Below are 13,297 nucleotides of genomic sequence, written 5' to 3' on the forward strand. Positions count from 1 at the left end.
TATCTGGAGTATCTTGTCTTACTGGCCATGTACAGAAGTTAACACGGTTCTCATGATCGTTTCCATGCACCTCTTGATGGAGACAAATGTGACAGGAATAGAACCTGTGTCGTTAGAAATGCGTAGGGCACTTGCCTGACTCATGCCACTTCCTCGTGTGATTGCGCAGCTGACGTGCGGATCAGCTGCAAGAGCAGCAAGAACATTAATTTCCCTCTCTTCTGTCCTCAGCTTGTTTCCTTCTTTTTTTGAAAGATCATGTTTACGCCAGTAACTGTTAGACTTTTTATTTCCACTATTACAATTTCGATCTTAGGGCATTATCAAGTGCAGATCTTTTGGCTTTAAGCCATGTCAACTTTATACATGCTGACACATTTATATGGCGTTGTCATTTGATGTTATATACATTCGTAATGCTACTAAGTAGTGCGAGCGTTACGAATGTGTATAACAGCAAATAACAGCGACATATAAATATGTCAGCGTGTATAAAGTTGACCTGGCTTAAAGCCAAAACATCTGCACTTGATAATGGCCTAAGATCGAAATTGTAATAGTGGAAATAAAACGTCTAACAGTCACTGGCGTAAACATGATGTCTTTCAAAAAATTTTACATGACTGTGAATTCCAGTTATGAAAAGTTAATTAATTGTTTCCTTCTATTGCGTTGCCTAGGTGTTACAATACCACTTTCACCTAACTGATTGAAGAAGTTGACAAATAACTGCCGAGATGGTTGACATCTATTGGAATATCTTGCCGCATACACCATACGAAAACTAGCTGCATTCTTCCTACATTTTCCATACACCATAAACACGTCGGCTTTTTCTGCATTCGTAAATCCCATCGTCCGCTAACGAAAGTGGCAGTGCAATCAAGGAACACACAAGCATACTGTAAGCAAACATAACAACATCGTTCCTAGCAAGTACGCAGATTGAATGGCCCAAACCAGTGTCGGTGTGAAAAGCTTTGCACAACTGGATCTCTCGTAAACGACTCGAATTAGTATCCTGCCGCAGAGATCATTGTCATTCTAGACTGGATCGCCAAAGAAACTGGTACAGGAATCCGTATTCAAACACAGAGATATGTAAACAGGCAGAATACGGTGCTGCGGTCGGCAACGCCTATATAAGAGAACAAGTGTCTGGCGCAGTTGTTGGATCGGTTACTGCTGCTACAATGGCAACTTATCACAATTCAAACGAGTTTAAACGTGCTGTTATACTCGACGCAGGAGCGATGGGACATAGCATCTCGAGGAAGCGATGAAGTGGGCTTTTCCCGTACGGCCATTTCACGAGTGTACCATGAATATAGATAAAACATCGAATCTCCGACGTCGCTGCGGCCGGAAAAGAATCCTGCAAGAACGAAACCAACGACAACTGAAGAGAATCGTTCAACGTGACAGAAGTGCAACTCTTCCGCAAATTGCTGCAGGGCGATTAGCAAGTGTCAGCGTGCGAACCATTCAAGAAAATATCATCGGCATGGGCTTCAGGCGCCGAAGTACCATTCGTGCACCCTTGATGACTGCACGACACAAAGCTTTACGCCTCAGCTGGGCCCATCAACACTGACATTGGACTGTTGACGATTGTAAACATGTTGCCTGGTCGTAAGAGTCTCGTTTCAAATTGTATCGAACCAACGGACGTGCACGGGTATGGAGACAACCTCATGAATCCATGGACCCTGCATGTGAGTACTGGACTTTTCAAGCTGGTAGAGACCCTGTAATGATGTGGAGCGTGTGTAGTCGGAGTGATATGAGTCACCTCATACGTCTAGATACGACTTTGACAGGTAACACGTACGTCAGCACCCTGTCTGATCACCTGCATCCTTTCATGCCCATTTTGCATTCCGACGGACTTGGGCAATTCCAGCAGGACAATGCGACACACCACACGTCCAGAATTGCTACAGAGTGGCTCCAGGAACACTCTTCTGAGCTTAAACACTTCCGCTGGCCACCAAACTCCCCAGACATGAACATTCTTGAGCATATTTGGGATGCCTTGGAGCGTGCTGTTCGGAAGAGATCTCCATGCCCTCGTACTCTTACGGATTTATGGGCAGCCCTGCAGGATTCATGGTGTCAATTCCTCCAGCACTACTTCAGACATTAGACGAGTCCACGCCACGTCGTGTTGCGGCTCTTCTGCGTGCTCGCGAGTCCCGTACACGATATCAGGAAGGTGTACCAGTTTCTTTAGCTCTTCAGTGTAATTTACACTACTATTAGTCTGTTAATTTCAATAGGCATGGTTCCATTTTTTTAAATGTATATTTTAAAAAAAAATACACTTTCTATGTTCTGGTTCGCCCTGTACACGCCGCACGCCTTTTGATGGCAGAGCCACTGTCAGACTCATGCTAGTAGACATGAAGCAAAGCCCGCCCGGACGTCTGCGGTCCGAGTCCCGAAGTTTCACAGCTATACACTGTCACTAAGTTCATTAAGAACGATTAGGCAGCCATGCAATGGCAAGGTAATTACTATGCAAATCTACGCTGCATTCTCTCACGAAGCAGGTCACAACGCAACACAACACGAACCACAACAGGCGGCAGCCTCCAGCACGTCAAAGGCAAGGCGGGAGCGTCTTCTGCAGAAGCACCTGCAACAGCTTTATCAGTGGAAGCCTTAATTCCCTTCAGTAATATACGACCTGTCAGTTTCGAGGACTCCGCAAGTTAGTTACATGTTCCACTGATCTTCCGAACAATTTTCATATCGAAACTTCGAGGATTAGTTTGTTCAAATGTGTGTGAATTCCAATGGGACTCATCTGCTAAGGTCATCAGTCCCTAAGCTTACACACTACTTAACCTAAATCATCCTAAGGACAAACACACACACCCATGCCCGAGGGAGGACTCGAACCTCCGACGGGATCAGCCGCACAGTCCACGACTGCAGCGCCTAAGACCGCTCGGCTAATCCCGCGCGGCGAGGATTAGTTTCAGTGGATGGCAACAAGTTGGCCGGTTACAAGTTCCTAAATTTAATACTGATGATCAAATTACACTGAGTTAGCAAACGGGATAGCCGCGGTGCCCGAGCGGTTCTAAGCGCTTCAGTCTGGAACCACGCTGCTGCACCGCTCGCAGGTTCGAATCCTGCCTCGGCCATGGATGTGTGTGCTGTCCTTAGGTTAGTTAGGTTTAAGTAGTTCTAAGTTCTAGGGGACTGATGACCTCAGCAGTTAAGTCCCATAGCGCTCAGGGCCATTTGAACCATTTGAACAGCGATATGCACACATATGCTACTGACCATTAAAATTGCTACATCAAGAAGAAATGAAGATGATAAACGGATATTCATTGGACAAATATATTATACTAGAACTGAGATATGATTACATTTTCACGCAATTTGGGTGCACAGATACTGAGAAATCAGTACCCAGAACAACCACCTCTGGCCGTAATAACGGCCTTGATACGCCTTGGCATTGAATCAAACAGAGCTTGGATGGCGTGTACAGGTACAGCTGCCCATGCAGCTTCAACACGATACCACAGTTCATCAAGAGTAGTGACTGGAGTATTGTGACGAGCCAGTTGCTCGGCCACCATTGAGATTGGTGAGATATCTGGAGAATGTGTTGGCCAGGGCAGCAGTCGAACATGTTCTGTATCCAGAAAGGCCCGTACAGGACCTGCAACATGCAGTCATGTATTATCCTGCTGAAATGGAGGGTTTCGCAGGGATCGAATGAAGGGTAGAGCCACAAGTCGTAACACATCTGAAATGTAACGTCCACTGTTCAAAGTGCCGTCAATGCGAACAAAAGGTGTCCGGGACGTGTAACCAATGGCACCCCATACCATCACGCCGGGTGATACGCCAGTATGGCGATGATGAATACACGCTGCCGATGTGCGTTCACTGCGATGTCGCCAAACACGGATGCGACCATCATGCTGCTATAAACAGAACCTGGATTCATCCAAAAAAATGACGTCTTGCCATTCGTGCACCCAGGTTCGTCGCTGAGTACACCATCGCAGGCGCTCCTGTCTGTGATCCAGCGTCAAGGGTAACCGCAGCCACGGCCTCCGAGCTGATAGTCCATGCTGCTGCAAACGTCGTCGAACTGTTCGTGCTGATGGTTGTTGTCTTGTAGACGTCTCCATCTGTTGACTCAGGGATCGAAACGTGGCTGCACGATCCGTTACAGCCATGCAGATAAGATGCCTGTCATCTCTACTGCTAGTGACACGAGGCCGTTGGGATCCAGCACGGCGTTCCGTGTTACCCTCCTGAACCCACCGATTCCATATTCTGCTAACAGTCACTGGATCTCGACCAACGCGAGCAGCAATGTCGCGATACGATAAACCGCAATCGCGATAGGCTACAATCCGACCTTTATCAAAGTCGGAAACGTGATGGTACGCATTTCTTCTCCTTACACGGCTCATCACAACAACGTTTCACCAGGTAACGCCGGTCAACTGCTATTTGTGTATGAGAAATCGGTTGGAAACTGTCCTCATGCCAGCACGTTGTAGGTGTCGCCACAGATGCCAACCTTGTGTGAATGCTCTGAAAAGTTAATCATTTGCATATCACAGCATCTTCTTCCTGTCGGTTAAATGGTTCAAATGGGTCTGAGCACTATGGGACTCAACATCTGTGGTCATCAGTCCCCTAGAACTTAGAACGACTTAAACCTACCTAACCCAAGGACATCATACACATCCATGCCCGAGGCAGGATTCGAACCTGCGGCCGTAGCAGTCGCGCGGTTCCGGACTGAGCGCCTAGCCTGTCGGTTAAATTTCGCGTCTGTAGCACGTCATCTTCATAGCGTAGCAATTGTACTGGCCAGTAGTGTATATATGGCGGTAGTATCGCGTACACAAGTTATGAAAAGGCAGTGCATTGGCGGAGCTGGCATTTGTACTCAGGTGATTCATGTGAAAAGGTTTGCGACAGGATTATGTCCGCAAGACGAGGATTAACAGACGTGGAGCCCAGAAAGGTAGCTGGAGCTAGACGTACAGGATATTCCGTTTTCAAAATTGTTATGGAGTTCAGTTTTGCAAGATCCACAGTGAGTGTGCCGACAGCAACAGATTTCAGGCATTATCTCTCACCACAGACAAGGCAGTGGCCGAAGGTCTTCACTTAACAGCCGAGGGGAGCAACGTTTGCGTAGTCGTCAATGCTAACATACAAGCAGCACTGAGTGCCGCAAAAATCAATGTGGGACGTACGACGTACGTATCCCTTACGACAGAGCGACGAAATTTTGCGTAATTGGGCTATGGCAGAAGACGATTGATGAGCGATGTGAGAACCGTTACTAACAGCCTGACATCGCCAGCAGTGCCCGTTCTGGGCTCGTGACGCTACCAGTTGGATCCAAGACAGCTGGAAATTCGTCATCTGGTCGGATGAATCCCGATTTCAGTTGGTAAGAGCTCATGGTAGGATTTGAGTATGACGCAGATCCTACGTAGCCATGAACCCAAGTTGTCAACAAGGAACTGTGCAAGCTGGCGGTCGCTCCATAATCGTTTGGGCTGTGCTTACATGGAACGGACTAGGTCCTCTGGTCGAACTGAACCGGTCATTGACTGGAAATGGCTACGTTCCGCTACTTGGAGAACAGTTGCAACCGTTCATGAACTTCATGTTCCCAAACAACGGCGGAACTTTTATGGGTGCCAAAAGGCAATATCACTGGCCACAATCGTTCACGACTGGTTTGAAGAGCATTCTGAACGATTCCAGCGAATTATTTGGCCACCCAGATCGCCCGACATGAATCCCAACGAACACTTACGGAACATGACCGAGAGGTCAGTTCGTGCACATTTGCATTTATGGACGGCTATAGAGGCAGCATGGCTCAACATTTCTGTGGTTGGGTTGATTTGGGGGAAGAGACCAAACAGCGAGGTCATCGGTCTCATCGGATTAGGGAAGGTTGGGGAAGGAAGTCGGCCGTGCCATGTCAAAGGAACCATCCAAGAATTTGCCTTAAGCGATTTAGTGAAATCACGGAAAACCTAAATCAGGATGGCCGGACGCGGGTTTGAACGTCGTCCACTCCCGAATGTGAGTTCAGTGTGCCAACCACAGCGCCACTTGATCGGTTCCAAAGCAGGTCTGCACATCCCATGATTTTTGTCACCTAACTGCATTTTTCTGTTCCACTCACGCAACCACAACTATAACTTACTTTGCTTTATTTGCTTTATTTATTTATTTATTTTGGCTGCTACTTCTCCAGAGAAAAAATGATTTTAGGTTACATTTAATATTTGTTGTACTACCTCTAAGGCACTTTATATCTTTGGGTAAATGATCAAAAATGTCCATTGCTGCATATTGAGCACCTTTTTGAGTCTCTGACAGTTTTAATAACAAATAATACAAGCAATTGTTTCTTATAGTGTCCAAAACATGGACATCACCATTCTTCAGAAAATGTGATGCATCATTTATGACTAATTTAATTAATTTATATGTTGTGAATGTACCGTTAGAATGTCTACACAGAGTGTGGGGCTGACGGAGATCCAAGCCACCTACTTGTATGCACCCTCCTGGGCGACCCGTGCACAATACAAGATGTTTACGAAGGAAATGGCAAAGCTATCGCAGGTGCTATTTTTTGGAAATGCTGACCGGACACGGAAATGAATGAATGAATGTGATGGCTTACCACAGAAATTATTTCATATGACATTGTTGATTGGAAATATGCAAAACAGGTCAGGAGGCTGAATCGTTTGTTCCCGATACTTGCAGAGGAAAAAGTAGCTGAGCTTAAACATTGTGTTGCTCAGTAATGTGCTTCTCCAGCTGCAAGTTTTCGACAGTATGAACACCAAAAAATTTTGAACATTCTAGTCTGTTTACTGACTACTGTTCACGCGTTACATCAATTGCCGATATGATTATTTCTTGTACCGAACTGCATATGTAATATGATTACAAATTATTCGTCAGGTTTTGACGATTTACAGCTTCAGATACAGCGGGTGATTCTTATTGGCGTATGAAAACCTTGAAACTGACATAGGTGACCCTGAGGCAAGTAATTTGATATAGGATACGAAGGGTCGCAAATATCGGGAAATACCCCAAAAATGGGCGGTGACTTTAGAAAATGTGACGTCACCAGGTGGCGTAACTCGTCGCACGCGCAGCGTTGAGCCTATTGGTTAACATGTTAAACACTTCTCAGCCATTATTGGAATATATCCCGAGATTTGCGACCCCCATGTGTCTACATATATATATTTACATCTACATGGGTACGCTACAAGTTCCTGGCAGAGGGTCATAAAAACATTTTCACAGTGTTTATTTATTATTCCACTCTCAAGGGGCGCGTGGATTAAACGAATACCTGTATCTTTGCTTATGAACTCATATTTCAGTTATTTTATTACGATGATCGCTTCTCCCTATGCAGGTTGGCCTCAACAAAATATTTTCACATTCTGAGGAGAAAGTTGGTGGCTGAAATCTCGTGACAAGATCCCGCCGCAACGACAAACGCCTTTGCTTTCATGATTCTCACACCAAATCCTGTATCACGTCCGTGAAGCAACAGTTTGTAAGAGTAAAGAGCTAGTTACGTTTCACGAGGGCGATCTTTTCTAAATCATTCCCCTATTTCTCGATAGTACAAACACAAACACTCTTCCCCATTTCTCGATAACACAAACGTACTTCTCGATACAGTCCGTTAAGCCTATGTGGTAAGGATACCATCACCGGCCAGCAGTACTCCAAAAGAGGACGAACAAGCGTAGTGTAGGCAGTCTTTTTAGTAGATCTGTTGCGTCTTCTAAGTGTCCTGCCAATAAAACGCTGCCTTTGGTTAGACTTCCTCACAACATTTTCTATGCGTTCTTTCCCTTTTAATTTGTTCGTAATTGTAATTGCTAGGAATTTAACTGAATTTCTAGCTTTTAGATTTGATTTCTCGAGCAACAGAAATGTAACGAATTACCTTAGCACTCGAATAGATGACATCAGAATTTTCATTATTTAGAACTAACTGTAAATTTTCACAACATAGAAATATTGTTTCTAAATCGTTTTGCAATTTGTTTTGGTCTTCTGATGACTGTACTAGACGAGAAACGACAGCGCCATCTGCAAACAACTGAAACGGCGTCTCGTTTATGCAAATAAGGAACAGCGGAGGATCTATACAACTTCCTTGGGAGACACCAAAAATCAGTTCCGTTTTGGTTCAAATGGCTCTGAGTACTATGGGACTCAACTGCTGTGGTCATAAGTCCCCTAGAACTTAGAACTACTTAAACCTAACTAACCTAAGGACATCAGACACATCCATGCCCGAGGCAGGATTCGAACCTGCGACCGCAGCGGTCGTGCGGTTCCAGACTGCAGCGCCTTTAACCGCTCGGTCACTCCGGCCGACTCAGTTCCATTTTACTCGATGACTTTCCGGCGGCTACCACGAACTGTGAGCTCTCTGAAAGTAAATCACGAATCCAGTCCCATAACTGAGACCATATTCTGTAACCGCACATTTTATTACAATCAAGTTGCGTGGTACAGTGTCGAAATAGCCTTCTGGAAATCTAGAAATACGGAATCACTTTGAAATTCCTTGTCGGTGGCGCTTAACAGTTTGTGTCAATAAAGAGCTAGTTGTGTTTCACAAGGACGATCTTTTCTAAATTAGTGTTGTCATTGTGTCAACAGACATTCTAATGGAGGTAATTCTTAATGTTCGAGCACAGTGTTTGTTAAAAAAATCCTGTTGCATATCGACGTTAAAGATATGGGCCTGAAATTTACTGGTTTACTCGCATAGCCTTTCTTGTATATTGGTGTGACCTGTGCATATTTCCGGTCTTTCTGTACCGATCTCCAGTCGGGCGAGCGATTGTATGTGATTGTGAAGTGTGGAGGTATTGCATCAGCATAGTCTGAAACGAGCCTAAATGGGATACGGTCTGGACCGGAAGACGCTTTTATTAAGTGATTTGTGTTGTTTCACTACTCCGAGGACAGCTACTTCCAAGTTATTTACGTTGACAGCTCTTCTCTAATTCTCATTCTGGAATATTTACTTCGTCTTCTTTGGTGATGGAATTTCAGAAGGCTTTAGCAGCACTGTCGTCAACAGAATTTCTAACATTATCACGCAGAGAAGGCGTTGGCTGTGTCTTGCCGCTAGCAAACTTTACTAGAATCTCTTTGGATTTTCTGCGAGCGTTCGAGACAGTGTTTGGTTGTGGAAGCTATTATGAGCATCTCGCAGCGAAGTCTGCGCTGAATTTCGAGCTTCTGTAATAGATCGCCACTCTTGTGTGTTGCTTTAAGCTTACTAAACTGCTTTTCTAAATTACTAGTGTCAGTCTCACCTTCGTCCGTCGCTTCGGGTGTTTTTGAACGTAACAAACATTCACCCTGTTTTGTTTATGTCACTCCAGGTCTCATTATGATGAGTGTGCAAAACGGCGACTAGTCAACAGAGGCCATTTTGGGTCCTTCAATATCCGTACAGCATATGGCGGCAACCCACCACAGCATTCTGCGGCGGTATCGATATTTCGTAGGATGCAGGTCGCCTCCGGAATGTGAAAAGTTTCGGATGACCGCGTGCTGCAGTTTAAAGAGTGGACAGTGTCCGCGAAGCGCGCCTTCGTAGCACAAATCAGTCGACACGCCGTGCCAGTCGCGAACTGGGCATTTCACAGCCAGCTGCGCGGAACATCCTCCGCAAGCGATTACATCGGAGACCGTATCGCATACAGATGCTGCAACTTTTACTCCCCCACGCGACTGCATCATCACTCGCGAATTTTGTGATTCCCCTCCGACTCGCGTTCAGTGATGATGTGACGTTTCACATAAAGGGTCAAATGAATCGTCACAAAGTCCGCATGTGCGACGGCAAAACTGGACGTTAACAGTGAACAATAAAGAAATTTCCCAAGGCCGAACGGCTTCTGGGCTGTACCACGAAGCAAAGTGTATGGGAAAATTGTGGTAGGTACACATATCTACATCTACATCTACATACATACTCCGCAATCCACCATACGGTGCGTGGCGGAGGGTACCTCGTACCACAACTAGCATCTTCTCTCCCTGTTCCACTCCCAAACAGAACGAGGGAAAAATGACTGCCTGTATGCCTCTGTACGACCCCTAATCTCTCTTATCTTTGTGGTCTTTCCGCGATATATAAGTTGGTGGCAGTAAAATCGTACTGCAGTCAGTCTCAAATGCAGGTTTCTCAGTAGCGATTCACGAAAAGAACGCCTCCTTTCCTCTAGAGACTCCCACCCGAGTTCCTGATGCATTTCCTTAACACACGCGTGATGATCAAACCTATCAGTAATAAATCTAGCAGCCCGCCTCTGAATTTCTTCTATGTCCTCCCTCAATCCGACCTGATAGGGATCCCAAACGCTCGAGCAGTACTCAAGAATAGGTCGTATTAGTGTTTTATAAGCGGTCTTCTTTACAGATGAACCACATCTCCCCAAAATTCTACCAATGAACCGAAGACGACTATACGCCTTCCCCACAACTGCCATTACACGCTTGTCCCACTTCATATCGCTCTGCAATGTTACGCCCAAATATTTAATCGACGTGACTGAGTCAAACGTTACACTACTAATGGAGTATTCAAACATTACAGGATTCTTTTTCCTATTCATCTGCATTAATTTACATTTATCTGTATTTAGAGTTAGCTGCCATTGTTTACACCAATCACAAATCCTGACCGCTCGGTGTGGCCGAGCGGTTCTAGACGCTACTGTCTGGAATCGCGCGACCGCTACGGTCGCAGGTTCGAATCCTGCCTCGGGCATGGATGTGTGAGATGTCCTTAGGTTAGTTAGGTTTAAGTAGTTCTAAGTTCTAGGCGACTGATGACCTCAGAAGTTAAGTCCCATAGTGCTCAGAGCCATTTGAACCAACAAATCCTGTCCAAGTCATCTTGTATCCTTCTACAGTCACTCAACGACGACACCTTCCCGTACACCACAACATCATCAGCAAGCAGCCGCACATTGCTATCCACCTTATCAAAAAATCATTTATGTAGATAGAAAACAACAGCGGACCTACCACACTTCCCTGGGGCACTCCAGATGATACCCTCACCTCCGATGGACACTCACCATCGGGGACAACGTACTGGGTTCTATTATTTAAGAAGTCTTCGAGCCACTAACATACTTGGGAGCCAATCCCATTTGCTCGTACCTTAGTTAGGAGTCTGCAGTGGGGCACCGAGTCAAACACTTTCCGGAAGTTACCCTTTATCCATGGTTCGCAAGATATCATGTGAAAAAGGGCGAGTTGCGTTTCGCAGGAGCGATGCTTTCTAAAGCCGTGCTGATGCATGGACAGCAACTTCTCTGTCTCAAGGAAATTCATTATATTCGAACTGAGAATATGTTCGAGAATCCTGCAACAAACCGATGTTAAGGATATTGGTCTGTAATTTTGAGGATCCGTCCTTCTACCCTTCTTTTATACAGGCGTCTCCTGCGCTTTTTTCCAGTCACTCGGGACATACACGTGTTGCAAGACTGGTTGTTTTCTAAACTGACAGGGAACATCCAAAATTTCGTATTCCAACAAGACGGAACTCCGCCTCATTGGCACAAGGCAGTACGTCACCATCTGAAAGAAGGATTTCCAGACAGGTGCACAGGTAACAGCGTTCAGAATGATTTGGCATTCTTCAGGATACCGTTAAGGCGTTTGCGATATTTTTCTTTGGGGATGTGAGACAGACAATGTGTACGTACCGCCTACGCTGCACAGTCGTATCGATGCCACGCTTCTGAACATTGACAGGGGCATGTTCGAACGATTATGGGTCGAAGCTGACTACTGTATGAAGTCTGTCTGCAGGACACATTAGCACATTTGTAATGGTGTGTAAGAAACTTTAACCCTGTAGTGCATATCGTCCATTACAGTGGACAGCTGTTAATGGTCGATTCTTTAGCATTTTCAATCAGTCCTGGGGCTGCAAATGCACACATTTCACTGCAGTGGGCACTCCCTACTGGTGTTGTGTCCTGCATGCAAATTCAGCCTCATGACTGATTGAAAACGCCAGAAAATTGACCATTATAAGTTGTCCACTGCAGTGAAATTCATGCACCACAGGGTTAAAACGTGCTCTTCCATGCAATGTATAATCACTATTTTTATGTAATACTTTGTAAAATACATTCATCCAGAACTCGAAGAATTATTTGTCCATTTTCAAAGGGAACCAATAATTCCTTAAAAAATGTTATTAAGTATTTCTTCAGCTACTTTCTCCGTAATGAGATTTTTTGTAACATATCGTCTGCAAAAAAGTAACAATTCTTCTCCTGGAATGGTAAGTTCACACACATAAAGAAATGATCGGGGGGCATTGTTGGCTGGGAGCCCCAACCGGGGAAGTTTTCAGTCGACGCCATATTGGGCGACTTGCGTGCCGGTGATGAAGATAAAATGATGAGAAGGATAACACAACACCCAGTCCAGTTGCGGAATAATCTCCAACCCCGCCCCGAACTGAACCCGGGCCCATTGCATGGTACGCAAGCACGTTATCACTCAGCTAAGCATGAGGACATTCACATATATAAGTAGTCACCCACACTAGATACCGAAAGGAGTGGGGCAAGACATACGTGGGATAATGAAGAACGTTATACCTGCGAACTGTGTTGCTACAACGAGAACTAAAATTAGAATGCGGTATATACAGCTAAGAGTAATTTCCTTGAATGGATCACCACTTCGTTCCATACAAATAGAAAATTCCCTCCAGCTGTCAAAAGAAAGGGTGCGGCGGTATGCGTTACTGAGCTGACTGCAGTTGGCTAGATATCCGCGAGCACACTCACCGCTGCAGCAGCTGCCTCTCACGCGCGTCTGAACAGCTGGGCGGTCGGCAGCCGACTGTCCTGCTGCGCCAGCGTCGCGCTCCATTGGTGACTCACTCGCGCCGCCAGCGGCCGGACTCGCAACTCGCGGCTGACCCCTCTGCCCCTCTGCTCCAGCGCGGTAAACAATAATGAAGGCTGACGGATGGAACGCGGAGAGAGGGCTTTTCCATAGTCACTCTAAACTAAAGACTTATTAACAAAAAACGATCTTTGTCAAAAATCTATCTGAGGACAACGAAAAAAGTTCTAAATGCATAACAGAAAACGACCTTTGTCAAAAAATTACATATCTGAGGTCAGCGAGAAAACGTTCTAAATAGTTGTGTAACGTATTGCCGTGACTGTAATCG

At 45.5% G+C, this 13,297-nt stretch overlaps 1 protein-coding gene across 2 annotated transcripts in view; it reads right to left on the reverse strand.

Annotated features, from left to right (window-relative positions):
- The window catches only part of LOC126425068 (retinol-binding protein pinta-like), a 271,017-nt gene extending 258,046 nt beyond the window's left edge, over nt 1-12,971 (reverse strand). Inside the window, exon 1 of one of the 2 annotated variants that reach the window (XM_050087979.1) lies at nt 12,906-12,956. The gene's annotated coding sequence lies outside the window, so the exon portion shown is untranslated. Of the gene's footprint in view, nt 1-12,905 lie in introns of both variants that reach the window. The other variant, XM_050087978.1, reaches the window with a different exon arrangement.
- Between the last annotated feature and the right edge of the window lie 326 nt (nt 12,972-13,297).

The sequence above is a fragment of the Schistocerca serialis genome, chromosome 10, assembly GCF_023864345.2.
Source record: "Schistocerca serialis cubense isolate TAMUIC-IGC-003099 chromosome 10, iqSchSeri2.2, whole genome shotgun sequence".
Classification (NCBI taxonomy): domain Eukaryota; kingdom Metazoa; phylum Arthropoda; class Insecta; order Orthoptera; family Acrididae; genus Schistocerca; species Schistocerca serialis.